This window comes from Microcebus murinus, chromosome 16, assembly GCF_040939455.1.
Source record: "Microcebus murinus isolate Inina chromosome 16, M.murinus_Inina_mat1.0, whole genome shotgun sequence".
Lineage (NCBI taxonomy): Eukaryota > Metazoa > Chordata > Mammalia > Primates > Cheirogaleidae > Microcebus > Microcebus murinus.
The window spans coordinates 56,138,069-56,163,575 of NC_134119.1; the positions used below are offsets into that span (position 1 = coordinate 56,138,069).

Sequence of the window (25,507 nt, forward strand, 5' to 3'; positions counted from 1 at the left end):
GTATTCAGGTGACATGTGTTGCCCGTGCCGCCCTCCCCCCTGTGTTCTTTTTTTTTTTTTTTTTTTTGAGACAGAGTCTCGTTTTGCTGCCCAGGCTAGAGTGAGTGCCATGGCGTCAGCCTAGCTCACAGCAACCTCAATCTCCGGGCTCAAGCAATCCTGCTGCCTCAGCCTCCCGAGTAGTTGGGACTACAGGCATGCACCACCACGCCCGGCTGTGTTTTTCTATATATATTAGTTGGCCAATTAATTTCTCTCTATTTTTAGTAGAGACGGGGTCTCGCTCTTGCTCAGGCTGGTTTCGAACTCCTGACCTGGAGCAATCCGCCCGCCTCGGCCTCCCAGAGAGCTAGGATTACAGGCGTGAGCCACCGCGCCCGGCCCCCCCTGTGTTCTTATTCATATACCTCTCATGTTGTTCCAGCGTATTGTGGGGGTACCAATGTTAAGGTCGGGTGCCTTGCCCTCTCCAAGCCTCCCCCCTCGGGTCAGAGCTTCAAGTGCGCCCATCCCCCAGTCGGTGCGCACCCACCCCATGCCTAATGGATGTGTATGCCCCTCCCCTCCCCCCACCCGCCCGACACCCACCCGATGAAGGTGATTCCTCTCTGTCCACTTAGGCGTCCATCCGTTCGTACCAATTTGCTGGTGAGCGCGCTCACGTGGTGCTCGTGTGTCCATTCTTGGGATACCTGGCCTACTGGAACGGGTTCCAGCTCTGGCCAGGAGAACACGAGAGGCGCCCTCTCACCGCTGCTCCTCACAGCCGAATGGCACTCCGTGGTGTCCACGTGCCACATTTTATTGATGCACTCCTGGATGGATGGGCACTCGGGTCGCTTCCACGTCTTTGGGATTGTGAATTGTGCCCTAACTGTAACCCTAACCCTTACCCAGCCCGTCTCCTCTGCCCCTGCCTGACGCACTCCTCCCCGGCCAGGCCCGTCACTGTCCTGGGCCCCCGCCTGACCGGCTCCTCCCCGCCCGCCCTGTCACCGTCCTCTGCCCCTGTCTGACACGCTCCTTCCCGCCCGGCCTCTCACCGTCCTCGGCCCCTGCCTGACCGGCTCCTCCGTCGCCTGGGCCTTCCAAGGGCTTGGTGTGGATGCTGCTTCCAGGAAGCCCTCCAGAAACCCGGCAGCAGGGTGGCCGCAGCAGTCTCCAGCAGCCGTCCCTAAGTCGCGTGAGTGCGGGGGACGTGCCCCCGCTGTGCCGCGGGGGCCCAGCCTGGTGTCTTCCCTGAGGCCCTGCGGCTGCCGGCTGGGCTGCCGCTCCCCGCAAGGGGAGAGCCGCGGAGGTGGGGACCGCCTCCTGATGGGGACGTACACGCAGCTCTCCACGTCGGATTCCGGGGCTCTCTGTCCTGCCCGAAGGCCCAGCTGGCCTGCGGGTCCTTAGAGTGGCAAAAACCTCCGAAAACTGAGACTGAGGGTCCGGTGGGTGTCTGCACTTTTGTGCTGGGCACCCCAGGGAGGCCCGGGGGCTGGCTGGACAACGTGGTCTGCTGGGCGGGGGGGGGGGTGTTGGAGGAGCAACTGATGCCCTTTGCACTTTGGGTAGCAAGAGTCTGAGGTGTCTCTGAGCCCTGTGCCCTGTGGGGGCGGGGCGGGGGGGAGGAGGAGGAGGAGGAGGAGGAGGTGGGAAGGGCGGGGCCTGCAGTCCTGTTCCCGGGGTGGCACGGCAAGTGGCTTCTTCCACAGGCTGCTTGGCCTGGGCTCCCTGCACCTGGGCCTTTGGAGGACCGGCCCTGTGCTTGCCAACACTTCCTGCAGGGACCCAGAGCTGGGAGGTGGCATCTCTCAGCCCTGGGTCGGGCAGAGCCCCAGCGGGCCATGCCCACAACCTCTCTCAGCACCGGTCCCCCAGAAGGCTCCTTTGGGACCAGGATTCTCTTGCGGTGACTCTTTAAGGTCTGGCCCCTGGATGGAGGGGCACCAGGAGTAGAGGAGCAGGAAGGGGAAGGGGGTGGCCATGCGAGGGGACACTTTGAGGCCAAGTCCCAGCTTCAGCCTGATCCTCCTGGGAACCCCGCTCTGAGACAAGGAGCCGGGCTTCGCATTCCCACAGCAGCCAGTCGTGGGCTGAGGACACCTGGGGCGTTGGGAACTCCCTGGCTTCTCCTTGGTTTAACATCTAGAGCTGCTTGTGAATCGCGCCGCCACACACACCCGAGCGCAGGTGTCTTCCGCACAGACTGCGGGCCTCGCTCTTCTGAATGCCGCTAGCTCGCCACCCACCCACGGGTGAACCTGGTCAGGGTGCTTTCTCTCAGGGGCAGACTCTTTTCCGGGCGGGCTACCGGTGTCTCTGTTTGCTCGTTTCTTTCTTCCATTTCGGGAAAGTCTTCCTTGCTGGCTGTGGAAATCTCCTATGCCTTCCCTCGCCTATTCTGTCAGCTTTAAAATTCTCTTTCAGTTGCCACCCTCACAGATGGATTAGGAAACTCTTTCCGGTGCACTCATTAGTGAAATGACCTCCAGGAAGCTGGAATCCAATATCTAATGGCCGATTTTTAGCGAGTCCACACGCCAGGGTGGTCGGGGTCCAATGCAGCCCCGGCCAGGCCCAGGCCCCTTGGACTGGGCCACAGGAGGACACTGAGGAGGGTCCCGGCCCCCACGAAGCGGTGCCGGCAGTTCTCCACGGGCTTGGGCGTTTTCCAGAGGTAGGAGATGGAGGGGACTGATTTCTTCAGCGCCCCCCAAACCACGCCACCCCACCAAACCCATGGGACACATCCCCAGAGAGAGACGCCCCATACACTGGCTGTGCCCCAGCCCTGGCCCGGGGGAATAGGCGGCAGCCCACACACAGGGCGAGGGGGGGGGCGCAGCTGAAAGGGGTTGTGGGGGAGGGCGGCCCCTGGCTGGGGTCAAAGGGCGAGCGTCCCGCGCGTGCGCAGTCAGCGGCAGCGACGCGCTGGGGGTGGGCAGCGGGTAGGTGAAGGAGGCCGGGCGAGGAGACGAGGGGGGCTGGGAGGGCTCCACCTTGGCGAGTCCAGCCGTGGAGGCGCATCTTGTGTGAGTGTGAGTGAGTGTGAGTGTGTGTGTGTGTGTGTAGAGAGAGACAGCCCCCCACCCCGCCCCGCCCCGCCCCGCCCCGCCCATCACCCCGGACCCTGGGAGCCCGCGGGACCAGGCCGGCCCGGCCCGGCCCGGCGCGGGGCCTGGGGCGGGAGGCGGCGGCGGGGAAGCCCAGAGAGGCTCGGCTTCTCGAGCGGGGCAGGGGCGCCCTCCGCCGCCGTCTAGGGCCACACCACCCTGAACGCCCCCGATCTCGTCTGGTCTCGGAAGCTAAGCAGGGTCGGGCCTGGTTAGTACTTGGATGGGAGACCGCCTGGGAATACCGGGTGCCACAGGCTGCTGCTTTTTTTTTTTTTTTTTTTTTTTTTTTGCCTCTTGTTCTGTCCCCTTTCTGGGAGCGCGGCGGCGGCCCGGGGTGGGGGTCACCCCCACCCTCAGCGCGCGCGCGGTGCCTGGCGCCCCAGCCCGCACCGTGGGGCCTCCTCTTGTCCCAAGCCGCGACACCGCCGCCACGCGGCAGCATGCGTGGCATCTGGACTGTCAGGTCTCAGACCAAAGGTCTGCTCTGTGGGAACCGACACGCTGGAGGAAACCTTGAGAGTCTGAGAGGGGAGGGAGTTCCAGAAGAAGGCCAGGATGTCATTTTGAGGGAGTATGTGACCAGAACTCGTCCCGTTGCTTTTGGGGTTCTATGGGCTACACGCAGGAATCTTTGGTGGTGGCACCTGATGTTGGGGGATCCGGAGTCACACCCAGACCTGCTCCACAGGCCTCCTTTTACTTTTCTCTTCGGATTCATTATTTTTAAAAAGTGTCTCTTACCTCTAGGATTGCATTTTCTTTTCTCTCTCTTTTCAAGCAGATGATGGGAGTACAAGTATTCAGGTGACATGTGTTGCCCGTGCCGCCCTCCCCCCTGTGTTCTTTTTTTTTTTTTTTTTTTTGAGACAGAGTCTCGTTTTGCTGCCCAGGCTAGAGTGAGTGCCATGGCGTCAGCCTAGCTCACAGCAACCTCAATCTCCGGGCTCAAGCAATCCTGCTGCCTCAGCCTCCCGAGTAGTTGGGACTACAGGCATGCACCACCACGCCCGGCTGTGTTTTTCTATATATATTAGTTGGCCAATTAATTTCTCTCTATTTTTAGTAGAGACGGGGTCTCGCTCTTGCTCAGGCTGGTTTCGAACTCCTGACCTGGAGCAATCCGCCCGCCTCGGCCTCCCAGAGAGCTAGGATTACAGGCGTGAGCCACCGCGCCCGGCCCCCCCTGTGTTCTTATTCATATACCTCTCATGTTGTTCCAGCGTATTGTGGGGGTACCAATGTTAAGGTCGGGTGCCTTGCCCTCTCCAAGCCTCCCCCCTCGGGTCAGAGCTTCAAGTGCGCCCATCCCCCAGTCGGTGCGCACCCACCCCATGCCTAATGGATGTGTATGCCCCTCCCCTCCCCCCACCCGCCCGACACCCACCCGATGAAGGTGATTCCTCTCTGTCCACTTAGGCGTCCATCCGTTCGTACCAATTTGCTGGTGAGCGCGCTCACGTGGTGCTCGTGTGTCCATTCTTGGGATACTTGGCCTACTGGAACGGGTTCCAGCTCTGGCCAGGAGAACACGAGAGGCGCCCTCTCACCGCTGCTCCTCACAGCCGAATGGCACTCCGTGGTGTCCACGTGCCACATTTTATTGATGCACTCCTGGATGGATGGGCACTCGGGTCGCTTCCACGTCTTTGGGATTGTGAATTGTGCCCTAACTGTAACCCTAACCCTTACCCAGCCCGTCTCCTCTGCCCCTGCCTGACGCACTCCTCCCCGGCCAGGCCCGTCACTGTCCTGGGCCCCCGCCTGACCGGCTCCTCCCCGCCCGGCCTGTCACCGTCCTCTGCCCCTGTCTGACACGCTCCTTCCCGCCCGGCCTCTCACCGTCCTCGGCCCCTGCCTGACCGGCTCCTCCGTCGCCTGGGCCTTCCAAGGGCTTGGTGTGGATGCTGCTTCCAGGAAGCCCTCCAGAAACCCGGCAGCAGGGTGGCCGCAGCAGTCTCCAGCAGCCGTCCCTAAGTCGCGTGAGTGCGGGGGACGTGCCCCCGCTGTGCCGCGGGGGCCCAGCCTGGTGTCTTCCCTGAGGCCCTGCGGCTGCCGGCTGGGCTGCCGCTCCCCGCAAGGGGAGAGCCGCGGAGGTGGGGACCGCCTCCTGATGGGGACGTACACGCAGCTCTCCACGTCGGATTCCGGGGCTCTCTGTCCTGCCCGAAGGCCCAGCTGGCCTGCGGGTCCTTAGAGTGGCAAAAACCTCCGAAAACTGAGACTGAGGGTCCGGTGGGTGTCTGCACTTTTGTGCTGGGCACCCCAGGGAGGCCCGGGGGCTGGCTGGACAACGTGGTCTGCTGGGCGGGGGGGGGGGGTGTTGGAGGAGCAACTGATGCCCTTTGCACTTTGGGTAGCAAGAGTCTGAGGTGTCTCTGAGCCCTGTGCCCTGTGGGGGCGGGGCGGGGGGGAGGAGGAGGAGGAGGAGGAGGAGGTGGGAAGGGCCGGGGCCTGCAGTCCTGTTCCCGGGGGTGGCACGGCAAGTGGCTTCTTCCACAGGCTGCTTGGCCTGGGCTCCCTGCACCTGGGCCTTTGGAGGACCGGCCCTGTGCTTGCCAACACTTCCTGCAGGGACCCAGAGCTGGGAGGTGGCATCTCTCAGCCCTGCGTCGGGCAGAGCCCCAGCGGGCCATGCCCACAACCTCTCTCAGCACCGGTCCCCCAGAAGGCTCCTTTGGGACCAGGATTCTCTTGCGGTGACTCTTTAAGGTCTGGCCCCTGGATGGAGGGGCACCAGGAGTAGAGGAGCAGGAAGGGGAAGGGGGTGGCCATGCGAGGGGACACTTTGAGGCCAAGTCCCAGCTTCAGCCTGATCCTCCTGGGAACCCCGCTCTGAGACAAGGAGCCGGGCTTCGCATTCCCACAGCAGCCAGTCGTGGGCTGAGGACACCTGGGGCGTTGGGAACTCCCTGGCTTCTCCTTGGTTTAACGTCTAGAGCTGCTTGGGAATCGCGCCGCCACACACACCCGAGCGCAGGTGTCTTCCGCACAGACTGCGGGCCTCGCTCTTCTGAATGCCGCTAGCTCGCCACCCACCCACGGGTGAACCTGGTCAGGGTGCTTTCTCTCAGGGGCAGACTCTTTTCCGGGCGGGCTACCGGTGTCTCTGTTTGCTCGTTTCTTTCTTCCATTTCGGGAAAGTCTTCCTTGCTGGCTGTGGAAATCTCCTATGCCTTCCCTCGCCTATTCTGTCAGCTTTAAAATTCTCTTTCAGTTGCCACCCTCACAGATGGATTAGGAAACTCTTTCCGGTGCACTCATTAGTGAAATGACCTCCAGGAAGCTGGAATCCAATATCTAATGGCCGATTTTTAGCGAGTCCACACGCCAGGGTGGTCGGGGTCCAATGCAGCCCCGGCCAGGCCCAGGCCCCTTGGACTGGGCCACAGGAGGACACGGAGGAGGGTCCCGGCCCCCACGAAGCGGTGCCGGCAGTTCTCCACGGGCTTGGGCGTTTTCCAGAGGTAGGAGATGGAGGGGACTGATTTCTTCAGCGCCCCCCAAACCACGCCACCCCACCCCACCCATGGGACACATCCCCAGAGAGAGACGCCCCATACACTGGCTGTGCCCCAGCCCTGGCCCGGGGGAATAGGCGGCAGCCCACCCACAGGGCCAGGGGGGGGCGCAGCTGAAAGGGGTTGTGGGGGAGGGCGGCCCCTGGCTGGGGTCAAAGGGCGAGCGTCCCGCGCGTGCGCAGTCAGCGGCAGCGACGCGCTGGGGGTGGGCAGCGGGTAGGTGAAGGAGGCCGGGCGAGGAGACGAGGGGGGCTGGGAGGGCTCCACCTTGGCGAGTCCAGCCGTGGAGGCGCATCTTGTGTGAGTGTGAGTGAGTGTGAGTGTGTGTGTGTGTGTATAGAGAGACAGCCCCCCACCCCGCCCCGCCCCGCCCATCACCCCCGACCCTGGGAGCCCGCGGGACCCGGCCGGCCCGGCCCGGCCCGGCGCGGGGCCTGGGGCGGGAGGCGGCGGCGGGGAAGCCCAGAGAGGCTCGGCTTCTCGAGCGGGGCAGGGGCGCCCTCCGCCGCCGTCTAGGGCCACACCACCCTGAACGCCCCCGATCTCGTCTGGTCTCGGAAGCTAAGCAGGGTCGGGCCTGGTTAGTACTTGGATGGGAGACCGCCTGGGAATACCGGGTGCCACAGGCTGCTGCTTTTTTTTTTTTTTTTTTTTTTTTTTGCCTCTTGTTCTGTCCCCTTTCTGGGAGCGCGGCGGCGGCCCGGGGTGGGGGTCACCCCCACCCTCAGCGCGCGCGCGGTGCCTGGCGCCCCAGCCCGCACCGTGGGGCCTCCTCTTGTCCCAAGCCGCGACACCGCCGCCACGCGGCAGCATGCGTGGCATCTGGACTGTCAGGTCTCAGACCAAAGGTCTGCTCTGTGGGAACCGACACGCTGGAGGAAACCTTGAGAGTCTGAGAGGGGAGGGAGTTCCAGAAGAAGGCCAGGATGTCATTTTGAGGGAGTATGTGACCAGAACTCGTCCCGTTGCTTTTGGGGTTCTATGGGCTACACGCAGGAATCTTTGGTGGTGGCACCTGATGTTGGGGGATCCGGAGTCACACCCAGACCTGCTCCACAGGCCTCCTTTTACTTTTCTCTTCGGATTCATTATTTTTAAAAAGTGTCTCTTACCTCTAGGATTGCATTTTCTTTTCTCTCTCTTTTCAAGCAGATGATGGGAGTACAAGTATTCAGGTGACATGTGTTGCCCGTGCCGCCCTCCCCCCTGTGTTCTTTTTTTTTTTTTTTTTTTTGAGACAGAGTCTCGTTTTGCTGCCCAGGCTAGAGTGAGTGCCATGGCGTCAGCCTAGCTCACAGCAACCTCAATCTCCGGGCTCAAGCAATCCTGCTGCCTCAGCCTCCCGAGTAGTTGGGACTACAGGCATGCACCACCACGCCCGGCTGTGTTTTTCTATATATATTAGTTGGCCAATTAATTTCTCTCTATTTTTAGTAGAGACGGGGTCTCGCTCTTGCTCAGGCTGGTTTCGAACTCCTGACCTGGAGCAATCCGCCCGCCTCGGCCTCCCAGAGAGCTAGGATTACAGGCGTGAGCCACCGCGCCCGGCCCCCCCTGTGTTCTTATTCATATACCTCTCATGTTGTTCCAGCGTATTGTGGGGGTACCAATGTTAAGGTCGGGTGCCTTGCCCTCTCCAAGCCTCCCCCCTCGGGTCAGAGCTTCAAGTGCGCCCATCCCCCAGTCGGTGCGCACCCACCCCATGCCTAATGGATGTGTATGCCCCTCCCCTCCCCCCACCCGCCCGACACCCACCCGATGAAGGTGATTCCTCTCTGTCCACTTAGGCGTCCATCCGTTCGTACCAATTTGCTGGTGAGCGCGCTCACGTGGTGCTCGTGTGTCCATTCTTGGGATACTTGGCCTACTGGAACGGGTTCCAGCTCTGGCCAGGAGAACACGAGAGGCGCCCTCTCACCGCTGCTCCTCACAGCCGAATGGCACTCCGTGGTGTCCACGTGCCACATTTTATTGATGCACTCCTGGATGGATGGGCACTCGGGTCGCTTCCACGTCTTTGGGATTGTGAATTGTGCCCTAACTGTAACCCTAACCCTTACCCAGCCCGTCTCCTCTGCCCCTGCCTGACGCACTCCTCCCCGGCCAGGCCCGTCACTGTCCTGGGCCCCCGCCTGACCGGCTCCTCCCCGCCCGGCCTGTCACCGTCCTCTGCCCCTGTCTGACACGCTCCTTCCCGCCCGGCCTCTCACCGTCCTCGGCCCCTGCCTGACCGGCTCCTCCGTCGCCTGGGCCTTCCAAGGGCTTGGTGTGGATGCTGCTTCCAGGAAGCCCTCCAGAAACCCGGCAGCAGGGTGGCCGCAGCAGTCTCCAGCAGCCGTCCCTAAGTCGCGTGAGTGCGGGGGACGTGCCCCCGCTGTGCCGCGGGGGCCCAGCCTGGTGTCTTCCCTGAGGCCCTGCGGCTGCCGGCTGGGCTGCCGCTCCCCGCAAGGGGAGAGCCGCGGAGGTGGGGACCGCCTCCTGATGGGGACGTACACGCAGCTCTCCACGTCGGATTCCGGGGCTCTCTGTCCTGCCCGAAGGCCCAGCTGGCCTGCGGGTCCTTAGAGTGGCAAAAACCTCCGAAAACTGAGACTGAGGGTCCGGTGGGTGTCTGCACTTTTGTGCTGGGCACCCCAGGGAGGCCCGGGGGCTGGCTGGACAACGTGGTCTGCTGGGCGGGGGGGGGGGGTGTTGGAGGAGCAACTGATGCCCTTTGCACTTTGGGTAGCAAGAGTCTGAGGTGTCTCTGAGCCCTGTGCCCTGTGGGGGCGGGGCGGGGGGGAGGAGGAGGAGGAGGAGGAGGAGGTGGGAAGGGCCGGGGCCTGCAGTCCTGTTCCCGGGGGTGGCACGGCAAGTGGCTTCTTCCACAGGCTGCTTGGCCTGGGCTCCCTGCACCTGGGCCTTTGGAGGACCGGCCCTGTGCTTGCCAACACTTCCTGCAGGGACCCAGAGCTGGGAGGTGGCATCTCTCAGCCCTGCGTCGGGCAGAGCCCCAGCGGGCCATGCCCACAACCTCTCTCAGCACCGGTCCCCCAGAAGGCTCCTTTGGGACCAGGATTCTCTTGCGGTGACTCTTTAAGGTCTGGCCCCTGGATGGAGGGGCACCAGGAGTAGAGGAGCAGGAAGGGGAAGGGGGTGGCCATGCGAGGGGACACTTTGAGGCCAAGTCCCAGCTTCAGCCTGATCCTCCTGGGAACCCCGCTCTGAGACAAGGAGCCGGGCTTCGCATTCCCACAGCAGCCAGTCGTGGGCTGAGGACACCTGGGGCGTTGGGAACTCCCTGGCTTCTCCTTGGTTTAACGTCTAGAGCTGCTTGGGAATCGCGCCGCCACACACACCCGAGCGCAGGTGTCTTCCGCACAGACTGCGGGCCTCGCTCTTCTGAATGCCGCTAGCTCGCCACCCACCCACGGGTGAACCTGGTCAGGGTGCTTTCTCTCAGGGGCAGACTCTTTTCCGGGCGGGCTACCGGTGTCTCTGTTTGCTCGTTTCTTTCTTCCATTTCGGGAAAGTCTTCCTTGCTGGCTGTGGAAATCTCCTATGCCTTCCCTCGCCTATTCTGTCAGCTTTAAAATTCTCTTTCAGTTGCCACCCTCACAGATGGATTAGGAAACTCTTTCCGGTGCACTCATTAGTGAAATGACCTCCAGGAAGCTGGAATCCAATATCTAATGGCCGATTTTTAGCGAGTCCACACGCCAGGGTGGTCGGGGTCCAATGCAGCCCCGGCCAGGCCCAGGCCCCTTGGACTGGGCCACAGGAGGACACGGAGGAGGGTCCCGGCCCCCACGAAGCGGTGCCGGCAGTTCTCCACGGGCTTGGGCGTTTTCCAGAGGTAGGAGATGGAGGGGACTGATTTCTTCAGCGCCCCCCAAACCACGCCACCCCACCCCACCCATGGGACACATCCCCAGAGAGAGACGCCCCATACACTGGCTGTGCCCCAGCCCTGGCCCGGGGGAATAGGCGGCAGCCCACCCACAGGGCCAGGGGGGGGCGCAGCTGAAAGGGGTTGTGGGGGAGGGCGGCCCCTGGCTGGGGTCAAAGGGCGAGCGTCCCGCGCGTGCGCAGTCAGCGGCAGCGACGCGCTGGGGGTGGGCAGCGGGTAGGTGAAGGAGGCCGGGCGAGGAGACGAGGGGGGCTGGGAGGGCTCCACCTTGGCGAGTCCAGCCGTGGAGGCGCATCTTGTGTGAGTGTGAGTGAGTGTGAGTGTGTGTGTGTGTGTATAGAGAGACAGCCCCCCACCCCGCCCCGCCCCGCCCATCACCCCCGACCCTGGGAGCCCGCGGGACCCGGCCGGCCCGGCCCGGCCCGGCGCGGGGCCTGGGGCGGGAGGCGGCGGCGGGGAAGCCCAGAGAGGCTCGGCTTCTCGAGCGGGGCAGGGGCGCCCTCCGCCGCCGTCTAGGGCCACACCACCCTGAACGCCCCCGATCTCGTCTGGTCTCGGAAGCTAAGCAGGGTCGGGCCTGGTTAGTACTTGGATGGGAGACCGCCTGGGAATACCGGGTGCCACAGGCTGCTGCTTTTTTTTTTTTTTTTTTTTTTTTTTGCCTCTTGTTCTGTCCCCTTTCTGGGAGCGCGGCGGCGGCCCGGGGTGGGGGTCACCCCCACCCTCAGCGCGCGCGCGGTGCCTGGCGCCCCAGCCCGCACCGTGGGGCCTCCTCTTGTCCCAAGCCGCGACACCGCCGCCACGCGGCAGCATGCGTGGCATCTGGACTGTCAGGTCTCAGACCAAAGGTCTGCTCTGTGGGAACCGACACGCTGGAGGAAACCTTGAGAGTCTGAGAGGGGAGGGAGTTCCAGAAGAAGGCCAGGATGTCATTTTGAGGGAGTATGTGACCAGAACTCGTCCCGTTGCTTTTGGGGTTCTATGGGCTACACGCAGGAATCTTTGGTGGTGGCACCTGATGTTGGGGGATCCGGAGTCACACCCAGACCTGCTCCACAGGCCTCCTTTTACTTTTCTCTTCGGATTCATTATTTTTAAAAAGTGTCTCTTACCTCTAGGATTGCATTTTCTTTTCTCTCTCTTTTCAAGCAGATGATGGGAGTACAAGTATTCAGGTGACATGTGTTGCCCGTGCCGCCCTCCCCCCTGTGTTCTTTTTTTTTTTTTTTTTTTTGAGACAGAGTCTCGTTTTGCTGCCCAGGCTAGAGTGAGTGCCATGGCGTCAGCCTAGCTCACAGCAACCTCAATCTCCGGGCTCAAGCAATCCTGCTGCCTCAGCCTCCCGAGTAGTTGGGACTACAGGCATGCACCACCACGCCCGGCTGTGTTTTTCTATATATATTAGTTGGCCAATTAATTTCTCTCTATTTTTAGTAGAGACGGGGTCTCGCTCTTGCTCAGGCTGGTTTCGAACTCCTGACCTGGAGCAATCCGCCCGCCTCGGCCTCCCAGAGAGCTAGGATTACAGGCGTGAGCCACCGCGCCCGGCCCCCCCTGTGTTCTTATTCATATACCTCTCATGTTGTTCCAGCGTATTGTGGGGGTACCAATGTTAAGGTCGGGTGCCTTGCCCTCTCCAAGCCTCCCCCCTCGGGTCAGAGCTTCAAGTGCGCCCATCCCCCAGTCGGTGCGCACCCACCCCATGCCTAATGGATGTGTATGCCCCTCCCCTCCCCCCACCCGCCCGACACCCACCCGATGAAGGTGATTCCTCTCTGTCCACTTAGGCGTCCATCCGTTCGTACCAATTTGCTGGTGAGCGCGCTCACGTGGTGCTCGTGTGTCCATTCTTGGGATACTTGGCCTACTGGAACGGGTTCCAGCTCTGGCCAGGAGAACACGAGAGGCGCCCTCTCACCGCTGCTCCTCACAGCCGAATGGCACTCCGTGGTGTCCACGTGCCACATTTTATTGATGCACTCCTGGATGGATGGGCACTCGGGTCGCTTCCACGTCTTTGGGATTGTGAATTGTGCCCTAACTGTAACCCTAACCCTTACCCAGCCCGTCTCCTCTGCCCCTGCCTGACGCACTCCTCCCCGGCCAGGCCCGTCACTGTCCTGGGCCCCCGCCTGACCGGCTCCTCCCCGCCCGGCCTGTCACCGTCCTCTGCCCCTGTCTGACACGCTCCTTCCCGCCCGGCCTCTCACCGTCCTCGGCCCCTGCCTGACCGGCTCCTCCGTCGCCTGGGCCTTCCAAGGGCTTGGTGTGGATGCTGCTTCCAGGAAGCCCTCCAGAAACCCGGCAGCAGGGTGGCCGCAGCAGTCTCCAGCAGCCGTCCCTAAGTCGCGTGAGTGCGGGGGACGTGCCCCCGCTGTGCCGCGGGGGCCCAGCCTGGTGTCTTCCCTGAGGCCCTGCGGCTGCCGGCTGGGCTGCCGCTCCCCGCAAGGGGAGAGCCGCGGAGGTGGGGACCGCCTCCTGATGGGGACGTACACGCAGCTCTCCACGTCGGATTCCGGGGCTCTCTGTCCTGCCCGAAGGCCCAGCTGGCCTGCGGGTCCTTAGAGTGGCAAAAACCTCCGAAAACTGAGACTGAGGGTCCGGTGGGTGTCTGCACTTTTGTGCTGGGCACCCCAGGGAGGCCCGGGGGCTGGCTGGACAACGTGGTCTGCTGGGCGGGGGGGGGGGGTGTTGGAGGAGCAACTGATGCCCTTTGCACTTTGGGTAGCAAGAGTCTGAGGTGTCTCTGAGCCCTGTGCCCTGTGGGGGCGGGGCGGGGGGGAGGAGGAGGAGGAGGAGGAGGAGGTGGGAAGGGCGGGGCCTGCAGTCCTGTTCCCGGGGTGGCACGGCAAGTGGCTTCTTCCACAGGCTGCTTGGCCTGGGCTCCCTGCACCTGGGCCTTTGGAGGACCGGCCCTGTGCTTGCCAACACTTCCTGCAGGGACCCAGAGCTGGGAGGTGGCATCTCTCAGCCCTGGGTCGGGCAGAGCCCCAGCGGGCCATGCCCACAACCTCTCTCAGCACCGGTCCCCCAGAAGGCTCCTTTGGGACCAGGATTCTCTTGCGGTGACTCTTTAAGGTCTGGCCCCTGGATGGAGGGGCACCAGGAGTAGAGGAGCAGGAAGGGGAAGGGGGTGGCCGTGCGAGGGGACACTTTGAGGCCAAGTCCCAGCTTCAGCCTGATCCTCCTGGGAACCCCGCTCTGAGACAAGGAGCCGGGCTTCGCATTCCCACAGCAGCCAGTCGTGGGCTGAGGACACCTGGGGCGTTGGGAACTCCCTGGCTTCTCCTTGGTTTAACATCTAGAGCTGCTTGTGAATCGCGCCGCCACACACACCCGAGCGCAGGTGTCTTCCGCACAGACTGCGGGCCTCGCTCTTCTGAATGCCGCTAGCTCGCCACCCACCCACGGGTGAACCTGGTCAGGGTGCTTTCTCTCAGGGGCAGACTCTTTTCCGGGCGGGCTACCGGTGTCTCTGTTTGCTCGTTTCTTTCTTCCATTTCGGGAAAGTCTTCCTTGCTGGCTGTGGAAATCTCCTATGCCTTCCCTCGCCTATTCTGTCAGCTTTAAAATTCTCTTTCAGTTGCCACCCTCACAGATGGATTAGGAAACTCTTTCCGGTGCACTCATTAGTGAAATGACCTCCAGGAAGCTGGAATCCAATATCTAATGGCCGATTTTTAGCGAGTCCACACGCCAGGGTGGTCGGGGTCCAATGCAGCCCCGGCCAGGCCCAGGCCCCTTGGACTGGGCCACAGGAGGACACTGAGGAGGGTCCCGGCCCCCACGAAGCGGTGCCGGCAGTTCTCCACGGGCTTGGGCGTTTTCCAGAGGTAGGAGATGGAGGGGACTGATTTCTTCAGCGCCCCCCAAACCACGCCACCCCACCCCACCCATGGGACACATCCCCAGAGAGAGACGCCCCATACACTGGCTGTGCCCCAGCCCTGGCCCGGGGGAATAGGCGGCAGCCCACACACAGGGCGAGGGGGGGGGCGCAGCTGAAAGGGGTTGTGGGGGAGGGCGGCCCCTGGCTGGGGTCAAAGGGCGAGCGTCCCGCGCGTGCGCAGTCAGCGGCAGCGACGCGCTGGGGGTGGGCAGCGGGTAGGTGAAGGAGGCCGGGCGAGGAGACGAGGGGGGCTGGGAGGGCTCCACCTTGGCGAGTCCAGCCGTGGAGGCGCATCTTGTGTGAGTGTGAGTGTGAGTGTGTGTGTGTGTGTGTAGAGAGAGACAGCCCCCCACCCCGCCCCGCCCCGCCCCGCCCCGCCCATCACCCCGGACCCTGGGAGCCCGCGGGACCAGGCCGGCCCGGCCCGGCCCGGCGTGGGGCCTGGGGCGGGAGGCGGCGGCGGGGAAGCCCAGAGAGGCTCGGCTTCTCGAGCGGGGCAGGGGCGCCCTCCGCCGCCGTCTAGGGCCACACCACCCTGAACGCCCCCGATCTCGTCTGGTCTCGGAAGCTAAGCAGGGTCGGGCCTGGTTAGTACTTGGATGGGAGACCGCCTGGGAATACCGGGTGCCACAGGCTGCTGCTTTTTTTTTTTTTTTTTTTTTTTTTTTGCCTCTTGTTCTGTCCCCTTTCTGGGAGCGCGGCGGCGGCCCGGGGTGGGGGTCACCCCCACCCTCAGCGCGCGCGCGGTGCCTGGCGCCCCAGCCCGCACCGTGGGGCCTCCTCTTGTCCCAAGCCGCGACACCGCCGCCACGCGGCAGCATGCGTGGCATCTGGACTGTCAGGTCTCAGACCAAAGGTCTGCTCTGTGGGAACCGACACGCTGGAGGAAACCTTGAGAGTCTGAGAGGGGAGGGAGTTCCAGAAGAAGGCCAGGATGTCATTTTGAGGGAGTATGTGACCAGAACTCGTCCCGTTGCTTTTGGGGTTCTATGGGCTACACGCAGGAATCTTTGGTGGTGGCACCTGATGTTGGGGGATCCGGAGTCACACCCAGACCTGCTCCACAGGCCTCCTTTTACTTTTCTCTTCGGATTCATTATTTTTAAAAAGTGTCTCTTACCTCTAGGATTGCATTTTCTTTTCTCTCTCTTTTCAAGCAGATGATGGGAGTACAAGTATTCAGGTGACATGTGTTGCCCGTGCCGCCCTCCCCCCTGTGTTCTTTTTTTTTTTTTTTTTTTTGAGACAGAGTCTCGTTTTGCTGCCCAGGCTAGAGTGAGTGCCATGGCGTCAGCCTAGCTCACAGCAACCTCAATCTCCGGGCTCAAGCAATCCTGCTGCCTCAGCCTCCCGAGTAGTTGGGACTACAGGCATGCACCACCACGCCCGGCTGTGTTTTTCTATATATATTAGTTGGCCAATTAATTTCTCTCTATTTTTAGTAGAGACGGGGTCTCGCTCTTGCTCAGGCTGGTTTCGAACTCCTGACCTGGAGCAATCCGCCCGCCTCGGCCTCCCAGAGAGCTAGGATTACAGGCGTGAGCCACCGCGCCCGGCCCCCCCTGTGTTCTTATTCATATACCTCTCATGTTGTTCCAGCGTATTGTGGGGGTACCAATGTTAAGGTCGGGTGCCTTGCCCTCTCCAAGCCTCCCCCCTCGGGTCAGAGCTTCAAGTGCGCCCATCCCCCAGTCGGTGCGCACCCACCCCATGCCTAATGGATGTGTATGCCCCTCCCCTCCCCCCACCCGCCCGACACCCACCCGATGAAGGTGATTCCTCTCTGTCCACTTAGGCGTCCATCCGTTCGTACCAATTTGCTGGTGAGCGCGCTCACGTGGTGCTCGTGTGTCCATTCTTGGGATACTTGGCCTACTGGAACGGGTTCCAGCTCTGGCCAGGAGAACACGAGAGGCGCCCTCTCACCGCTGCTCCTCACAGCCGAATGGCACTCCGTGGTGTCCACGTGCCACATTTTATTGATGCACTCCTGGATGGATGGGCACTCGGGTCGCTTCCACGTCTTTGGGATTGTGAATTGTGCCCTAACTGTAACCCTAACCCTTACCCAGCCCGTCTCCTCTGCCCCTGCCTGACGCACTCCTCCCCGGCCAGGCCCGTCACTGTCCTGGGCCCCCGCCTGACCGGCTCCTCCCCGCCCGGCCTGTCACCGTCCTCTGCCCCTGTCTGACACGCTCCTTCCCGCCCGGCCTCTCACCGTCCTCGGCCCCTGCCTGACCGGCTCCTCCGTCGCCTGGGCCTTCCAAGGGCTTGGTGTGGATGCTGCTTCCAGGAAGCCCTCCAGAAACCCGGCAGCAGGGTGGCCGCAGCAGTCTCCAGCAGCCGTCCCTAAGTCGCGTGAGTGCGGGGGACGTGCCCCCGCTGTGCCGCGGGGGCCCAGCCTGGTGTCTTCCCTGAGGCCCTGCGGCTGCCGGCTGGGCTGCCGCTCCCCGCAAGGGGAGAGCCGCGGAGGTGGGGACCGCCTCCTGATGGGGACGTACACGCAGCTCTCCACGTCGGATTCCGGGGCTCTCTGTCCTGCCCGAAGGCCCAGCTGGCCTGCGGGTCCTTAGAGTGGCAAAAACCTCCGAAAACTGAGACTGAGGGTCCGGTGGGTGTCTGCACTTTTGTGCTGGGCACCCCAGGGAGGCCCGGGGGCTGGCTGGACAACGTGGTCTGCTGGGCGGGGGGGGGGGGTGTTGGAGGAGCAACTGATGCCCTTTGCACTTTGGGTAGCAAGAGTCTGAGGTGTCTCTGAGCCCTGTGCCCTGTGGGGGCGGGGCGGGGGGGAGGAGGAGGAGGAGGAGGAGGAGGTGGGAAGGGCCGGGGCCTGCAGTCCTGTTCCCGGGGGTGGCACGGCAAGTGGCTTCTTCCACAGGCTGCTTGGCCTGGGCTCCCTGCACCTGGGCCTTTGGAGGACCGGCCCTGTGCTTGCCAACACTTCCTGCAGGGACCCAGAGCTGGGAGGTGGCATCTCTCAGCCCTGCGTCGGGCAGAGCCCCAGCGGGCCATGCCCACAACCTCTCTCAGCACCGGTCCCCCAGAAGGCTCCTTTGGGACCAGGATTCTCTTGCGGTGACTCTTTAAGGTCTGGCCCCTGGATGGAGGGGCACCAGGAGTAGAGGAGCAGGAAGGGGAAGGGGGTGGCCATGCGAGGGGACACTTTGAGGCCAAGTCCCAGCTTCAGCCTGATCCTCCTGGGAACCCCGCTCTGAGACAAGGAGCCGGGCTTCGCATTCCCACAGCAGCCAGTCGTGGGCTGAGGACACCTGGGGCGTTGGGAACTCCCTGGCTTCTCCTTGGTTTAACGTCTAGAGCTGCTTGGGAATCGCGCCGCCACACACACCCGAGCGCAGGTGTCTTCCGCACAGACTGCGGGCCTCGCTCTTCTGAATGCCGCTAGCTCGCCACCCACCCACGGGTGAACCTGGTCAGGGTGCTTTCTCTCAGGGGCAGACTCTTTTCCGGGCGGGCTACCGGTGTCTCTGTTTGCTCGTTTCTTTCTTCCATTTCGGGAAAGTCTTCCTTGCTGGCTGTGGAAATCTCCTATGCCTTCCCTCGCCTATTCTGTCAGCTTTAAAATTCTCTTTCAGTTGCCACCCTCACAGATGGATTAGGAAACTCTTTCCGGTGCACTCATTAGTGAAATGACCTCCAGGAAGCTGGAATCCAATATCTAATGGCCGATTTTTAGCGAGTCCACACGCCAGGGTGGTCGGGGTCCAATGCAGCCCCGGCCAGGCCCAGGCCCCTTGGACTGGGCCACAGGAGGACACGGAGGAGGGTCCCGGCCCCCACGAAGCGGTGCCGGCAGTTCTCCACGGGCTTGGGCGTTTTCCAGAGGTAGGAGATGGAGGGGACTGATTTCTTCAGCGCCCCCCAAACCACGCCACCCCACCCCACCCATGGGACACATCCCCAGAGAGAGACGCCCCATACACTGGCTGTGCCCCAGCCCTGGCCCGGGGGAATAGGCGGCAGCCCACCCACAGGGCCAGGGGGGGGCGCAGCTGAAAGGGGTTGTGGGGGAGGGCGGCCCCTGGCTGGGGTCAAAGGGCGAGCGTCCCGCGCGTGCGCAGTCAGCGGCAGCGACGCGCTGGGGGTGGGCAGCGGGTAGGTGAAGGAGGCCGGGCGAGGAGACGAGGGGGGCTGGGAGGGCTCCACCTTGGCGAGTCCAGCCGTGGAGGCGCATCTTGTGTGAGTGTGAGTGAGTGTGAGTGTGTGTGTGTGTGTATAGAGAGACAGCCCCCCACCCCGCCCCGCCCCGCCCATCACCCCCGACCCTGGGAGCCCGCGGGACCCGGCCGGCCCGGCCCGGCCCGGCGCGGGGCCTGGGGCGGGAGGCGGCGGCGGGGAAGCCCAGAGAGGCTCGGCTTCTCGAGCGGGGCAGGGGCGCCCTCCGCCGCCGTCTAGGGCCACACCACCCTGAACGCCCCCGATCTCGTCTGGTCTCGGAAGCTAAGCAGGGTCGGGCCTGGTTAGTACTTGGATGGGAGACCGCCTGGGAATACCGGGTGCCACAGGCTGCTGCTTTTTTTTTTTTTTTTTTTTTTTTTTGCCTCTTGTTCTGTCCCCTTTCTGGGAGCGCGGCGGCGGCCCGGGGTGGGGGTCACCCCCACCCTCAGCGCGCGCGCGGTGCCTGGCGCCCCAGCCCGCACCGTGGGGCCTCCTCTTGTCCCAAGCCGCGACACCGCCGCCACGCGGCAGCATGCGTGGCATCTGGACTGTCAGGTCTCAGACCAAAGGTCTGCTCTGTGGGAACCGACACGCTGGAGGAAACCTTGAGAGTCTGAGAGGGGAGGGAGTTCCAGAAGAAGGCCAGGATGTCATTTTGAGGGAGTATGTGACCAGAACTCGTCCCGTTGCTTTTGGGGTTCTATGGGCTACACGCAGGAATCTTTGGTGGTGGCACCTGATGTTGGGGGATCCGGAGTCACACCCAGACCTGCTCCACAGGCCTCCTTTTACTTTTCTCTTCGGATTCATTATTTTTAAAAAGTGTCTCTTACCTCTAGGATTGCATTTTCTTTTCTCTCTCTTTTCAAGCAGATGATGGGAGTACAAGTATTCAGGTGACATGTGTTGCCCGTGCCGCCCTCCCCCCTGTGTTCTTTTTTTTTTTTTTTTTTTTGAGACAGAGTCTCGTTTTGCTGCCCAGGCTAGAGTGAGTGCCATGGCGTCAGCCTAGCTCACAGCAACCTCAATCTCCGGGCTCAAGCAATCCTGCTGCCTCAGCCTCCCGAGTAGTTGGGACTACAGGCATGCACCACCACGCCCGGCTGTGTTTTTCTATATATATTAGTTGGCCAATTAATTTCTCTCTATTTTTAGTAGAGACGGGGTCTCGCTCTTGCTCAGGCTGGTTTCGAACTCCTGACCTGGAGCAATCCGCCCGCCTCGGCCTCCCAGAGAGCTAGGATTACAGGCGTGAGCCACCGCGCCCGGCCCCCCCTGTGTTCTTATTCATATACCTCTCATGTTGTTCCAGCGTATTGTGGGGGTACCAATGTTAAGGTCGGGTGCCTTGCCCTCTCCAAGCCTCCCCCCTCGGGTCAGAGCTTCAAGTGCGCCCATCCCCCAGTCGGTGCGCACCCACCCCATGCCTAATGGATGTGTATGCCCCTCCCCTCCCCCCACCCGCCCGACACCCACCCGATGAAGGTGATTCCTCTCTGTCCACTTAGGCGTCCATCCGTTCGTACCAATTTGCTGGTGAGCGCGCTCACGTGGTGCTCGTGTGTCCATTCTTGGGATACTTGGCCTACTGGAACGGGTTCCAGCTCTGGCCAGGAGAACACGAGAGGCGCCCTCTCACCGCTGCTCCTCACAGCCGAATGGCACTCCGTGGTGTCCACGTGCCACATTTTATTGATGCACTCCTGGATGGATGGGCACTCGGGTCGCTTCCACGTCTTTGGGATTGTGAATTGTGCCCTAACTGTAACCCTAACCCTTACCCAGCCCGTCTCCTCTGCCCCTGCCTGACGCACTCCTCCCCGGCCAGGCCCGTCACTGTCCTGGGCCCCCGCCTGACCGGCTCCTCCCCGCCCGGCCTGTCACCGTCCTCTGCCCCTGTCTGACACGCTCCTTCCCGCCCGGCCTCTCACCGTCCTCGGCCCCTGCCTGACCGGCTCCTCCGTCGCCTGGGCCTTCCAAGGGCTTGGTGTGGATGCTGCTTCCAGGAAGCCCTCCAGAAACCCGGCAGCAGGGTGGCCGCAGCAGTCTCCAGCAGCCGTCCCTAAGTCGCGTGAGTGCGGGGGACGTGCCCCCGCTGTGCCGCGGGGGCCCAGCCTGGTGTCTTCCCTGAGGCCCTGCGGCTGCCGGCTGGGCTGCCGCTCCCCGCAAGGGGAGAGCCGCGGAGGTGGGGACCGCCTCCTGATGGGGACGTACACGCAGCTCTCCACGTCGGATTCCGGGGCTCTCTGTCCTGCCCGAAGGCCCAGCTGGCCTGCGGGTCCTTAGAGTGGCAAAAACCTCCGAAAACTGAGACTGAGGGTCCGGTGGGTGTCTGCACTTTTGTGCTGGGCACCCCAGGGAGGCCCGGGGGCTGGCTGGACAACGTGGTCTGCTGGGCGGGGGGGGGGGTGTTGGAGGAGCAACTGATGCCCTTTGCACTTTGGGTAGCAAGAGTCTGAGGTGTCTCTGAGCCCTGTGCCCTGTGGGGGCGGGGCGGGGGGGAGGAGGAGGAGGAGGAGGAGGAGGTGGGAAGGGCGGGGCCTGCAGTCCTGTTCCCGGGGTGGCACGGCAAGTGGCTTCTTCCACAGGCTGCTTGGCCTGGGCTCCCTGCACCTGGGCCTTTGGAGGACCGGCCCTGTGCTTGCCAACACTTCCTGCAGGGACCCAGAGCTGGGAGGTGGCATCTCTCAGCCCTGGGTCGGGCAGAGCCCCAGCGGGCCATGCCCACAACCTCTCTCAGCACCGGTCCCCCAGAAGGCTCCTTTGGGACCAGGATTCTCTTGCGGTGACTCTTTAAGGTCTGGCCCCTGGATGGAGGGGCACCAGGAGTAGAGGAGCAGGAAGGGGAAGGGGGTGGCCATGCGAGGGGACACTTTGAGGCCAAGTCCCAGCTTCAGCCTGATCCTCCTGGGAACCCCGCTCTGAGACAAGGAGCCGGGCTTCGCATTCCCACAGCAGCCAGTCGTGGGCTGAGGACACCTGGGGCGTTGGGAACTCCCTGGCTTCTCCTTGGTTTAACATCTAGAGCTGCTTGTGAATCGCGCCGCCACACACACCCGAGCGCAGGTGTCTTCCGCACAGACTGCGGGCCTCGCTCTTCTGAATGCCGCTAGCTCGCCACCCACCCACGGGTGAACCTGGTCAGGGTGCTTTCTCTCAGGGGCAGACTCTTTTCCGGGCGGGCTACCGGTGTCTCTGTTTGCTCGTTTCTTTCTTCCATTTCGGGAAAGTCTTCCTTGCTGGCTGTGGAAATCTCCTATGCCTTCCCTCGCCTATTCTGTCAGCTTTAAAATTCTCTTTCAGTTGCCACCCTCACAGATGGATTAGGAAACTCTTTCCGGTGCACTCATTAGTGAAATGACCTCCAGGAAGCTGGAATCCAATATCTAATGGCCGATTTTTAGCGAGTCCACACGCCAGGGTGGTCGGGGTCCAATGCAGCCCCGGCCAGGCCCAGGCCCCTTGGACTGGGCCACAGGAGGACACTGAGGAGGGTCCCGGCCCCCACGAAGCGGTGCCGGCAGTTCTCCACGGGCTTGGGCGTTTTCCAGAGGTAGGAGATGGAGGGGACTGATTTCTTCAGCGCCCCCCAAACCACGCCACCCCACCAAACCCATGGGACACATCCCCAGAGAGAGACGCCCCATACACTGGCTGTGCCCCAGCCCTGGCCCGGGGGAATAGGCGGCAGCCCACACACAGGGCGAGGGGGGGGGCGCAGCTGAAAGGGGTTGTGGGGGAGGGCGGCCCCTGGCTGGGGTCAAAGGGCGAGCGTCCCGCGCGTGCGCAGTCAGCGGCAGCGACGCGCTGGGGGTGGGCAGCGGGTAGGTGAAGGAGGCCGGGCGAGGAGACGAGGGGGGCTGGGAGGGCTCCACCTTGGCGAGTCCAGCCGTGGAGGCGCATCTTGTGTGAGTGTGAGTGAGTGTGAGTGTGTGTGTGTGTGTGTAGAGAGAGACAGCCCCCCACCCCGCCCCGCCCCGCCCCGCCCCGCCCATCACCCCGGACCCTGGGAGCCCGCGGGACCAGGCCGGCCCGGCCCGGCCCGGCGTGGGGCCTGGGGCGGGAGGCGGCGGCGGGGAAGCCCAGAGAGGCTCGGCTTCTCGAGCGGGGCAGGGGCGCCCTCCGCCGCCGTCTAGGGCCACACCACCCTGAACGCCCCCGATCTCGTCTGGTCTCGGAAGCTAAGCAGGGTCGGGCCTGGTTAGTACTTGGATGGGAGACCGCCTGGGAATACCGGGTGCCACAGGCTGCTGCTTTTTTTTTTTTTTTTTTTTTTTTTTTGCCTCTTGTTCTGTCCCCTTTCTGGGAGCGCGGCGGCGGCCCGGGGTGGGGGTCACCCCCACCCTCAGCGCGCGCGCGGTGCCTGGCGCCCCAGCCCGCACCGTGGGGCCTCCTCTTGTCCCAAGCCGCGACACCGCCGCCACGCGGCAGCATGCGTGGCATCTGGACTGTCAGGTCTCAGACCAAAGGTCTGCTCTGTGGGAACCGACACGCTGGAGGAAACCTTGAGAGTCTGAGAGGGGAGGGAGTTCCAGAAGAAGGCCAGGATGTCATTTTGAGGGAGTATGTGACCAGAACTCGTCCCGTTGCTTTTGGGGTTCTATGGGCTACACGCAGGAATCTTTGGTGGTGGCACCTGATGTTGGGGGATCCGGAGTCACACCCAGACCTGCTCCACAGGCCTCCTTTTACTTTTCTCTTCGGATTCATTATTTTTAAAAAGTGTCTCTTACCTCTAGGATTGCATTTTCTTTTCTCTCTCTTTTCAAGCAGATGATGGGAGTACAAGTATTCAGGTGACATGTGTTGCCCGTGCCGCCCTCCCCCCTGTGTTCTTTTTTTTTTTTTTTTTTTTGAGACAGAGTCTCGTTTTGCTGCCCAGGCTAGAGTGAGTGCCATGGCGTCAGCCTAGCTCACAGCAACCTCAATCTCCGGGCTCAAGCAATCCTGCTGCCTCAGCCTCCCGAGTAGTTGGGACTACAGGCATGCACCACCACGCCCGGCTGTGTTTTTCTATATATATTAGTTGGCCAATTAATTTCTCTCTATTTTTAGTAGAGACGGGGTCTCGCTCTTGCTCAGGCTGGTTTCGAACTCCTGACCTGGAGCAATCCGCCCGCCTCGGCCTCCCAGAGAGCTAGGATTACAGGCGTGAGCCACCGCGCCCGGCCCCCCCTGTGTTCTTATTCATATACCTCTCATGTTGTTCCAGCGTATTGTGGGGGTACCAATGTTAAGGTCGGGTGCCTTGCCCTCTCCAAGCCTCCCCCCTCGGGTCAGAGCTTCAAGTGCGCCCATCCCCCAGTCGGTGCGCACCCACCCCATGCCTAATGGATGTGTATGCCCCTCCCCTCCCCCCACCCGCCCGACACCCACCCGATGAAGGTGATTCCTCTCTGTCCACTTAGGCGTCCATCCGTTCGTACCAATTTGCTGGTGAGCGCGCTCACGTGGTGCTCGTGTGTCCATTCTTGGGATACTTGGCCTACTGGAACGGGTTCCAGCTCTGGCCAGGAGAACACGAGAGGCGCCCTCTCACCGCTGCTCCTCACAGCCGAATGGCACTCCGTGGTGTCCACGTGCCACATTTTATTGATGCACTCCTGGATGGATGGGCACTCGGGTCGCTTCCACGTCTTTGGGATTGTGAATTGTGCCCTAACTGTAACCCTAACCCTTACCCAGCCCGTCTCCTCTGCCCCTGCCTGACGCACTCCTCCCCGGCCAGGCCCGTCACTGTCCTGGGCCCCCGCCTGACCGGCTCCTCCCCGCCCGGCCTGTCACCGTCCTCTGCCCCTGTCTGACACGCTCCTTCCCGCCCGGCCTCTCACCGTCCTCGGCCCCTGCCTGACCGGCTCCTCCGTCGCCTGGGCCTTCCAAGGGCTTGGTGTGGATGCTGCTTCCAGGAAGCCCTCCAGAAACCCGGCAGCAGGGTGGCCGCAGCAGTCTCCAGCAGCCGTCCCTAAGTCGCGTGAGTGCGGGGGACGTGCCCCCGCTGTGCCGCGGGGGCCCAGCCTGGTGTCTTCCCTGAGGCCCTGCGGCTGCCGGCTGGGCTGCCGCTCCCCGCAAGGGGAGAGCCGCGGAGGTGGGGACCGCCTCCTGATGGGGACGTACACGCAGCTCTCCACGTCGGATTCCGGGGCTCTCTGTCCTGCCCGAAGGCCCAGCTGGCCTGCGGGTCCTTAGAGTGGCAAAAACCTCCGAAAACTGAGACTGAGGGTCCGGTGGGTGTCTGCACTTTTGTGCTGGGCACCCCAGGGAGGCCCGGGGGCTGGCTGGACAACGTGGTCTGCTGGGCGGGGGGGGGGGGTGTTGGAGGAGCAACTGATGCCCTTTGCACTTTGGGTAGCAAGAGTCTGAGGTGTCTCTGAGCCCTGTGCCCTGTGGGGGCGGGGCGGGGGGGAGGAGGAGGAGGAGGAGGAGGAGGTGGGAAGGGCGGGGCCTGCAGTCCTGTTCCCGGGGTGGCACGGCAAGTGGCTTCTTCCACAGGCTGCTTGGCCTGGGCTCCCTGCACCTGGGCCTTTGGAGGACCGGCCCTGTGCTTGCCAACACTTCCTGCAGGGACCCAGAGCTGGGAGGTGGCATCTCTCAGCCCTGGGTCGGGCAGAGCCCCAGCGGGCCATGCCCACAACCTCTCTCAGCACCGGTCCCCCAGAAGGCTCCTTTGGGACCAGGATTCTCTTGCGGTGACTCTTTAAGGTCTGGCCCCTGGATGGAGGGGCACCAGGAGTAGAGGAGCAGGAAGGGGAAGGGGGTGGCCGTGCGAGGGGACACTTTGAGGCCAAGTCCCAGCTTCAGCCTGATCCTCCTGGGAACCCCGCTCTGAGACAAGGAGCCGGGCTTCGCATTCCCACAGCAGCCAGTCGTGGGCTGAGGACACCTGGGGCGTTGGGAACTCCCTGGCTTCTCCTTGGTTTAACATCTAGAGCTG

The 25,507-nt window shown here is 62.8% G+C and overlaps 6 non-coding genes across 6 annotated transcripts; all 6 read left to right on the top strand.

Moving 5' to 3' along the window:
• The first annotated feature begins 3,242 nt into the window (after positions 1 to 3,242).
• On the top strand, positions 3,243 to 3,361 carry LOC142861204 (5S ribosomal RNA). The gene has a single exon (XR_012912571.1). It is a non-coding gene; the product is annotated as a 5S ribosomal RNA (ribosomal RNA).
• Positions 3,362 to 7,132: 3,771 nt separating this feature from the next.
• Positions 7,133 to 7,251, top strand: LOC142861205 (5S ribosomal RNA). Its single transcript, XR_012912572.1, has one exon. It is a non-coding gene; the product is annotated as a 5S ribosomal RNA (ribosomal RNA).
• A 3,770-nt stretch (positions 7,252 to 11,021) lies between these two features.
• LOC142861206 (5S ribosomal RNA) lies at positions 11,022 to 11,140 on the top strand. Its single transcript, XR_012912573.1, has one exon. It is a non-coding gene; the product is annotated as a 5S ribosomal RNA (ribosomal RNA).
• Positions 11,141 to 14,917: 3,777 nt separating this feature from the next.
• On the top strand, positions 14,918 to 15,036 carry LOC142861208 (5S ribosomal RNA). The gene has a single exon (XR_012912575.1). It is a non-coding gene; the product is annotated as a 5S ribosomal RNA (ribosomal RNA).
• Positions 15,037 to 18,807: 3,771 nt separating this feature from the next.
• LOC142861209 (5S ribosomal RNA) lies at positions 18,808 to 18,926 on the top strand. Its single transcript, XR_012912576.1, has one exon. It is a non-coding gene; the product is annotated as a 5S ribosomal RNA (ribosomal RNA).
• A 3,780-nt stretch (positions 18,927 to 22,706) lies between these two features.
• LOC142861210 (5S ribosomal RNA) lies at positions 22,707 to 22,825 on the top strand. Its single transcript, XR_012912577.1, has one exon. It is a non-coding gene; the product is annotated as a 5S ribosomal RNA (ribosomal RNA).
• The last annotated feature ends 2,682 nt before the right edge of the window (positions 22,826 to 25,507 follow it).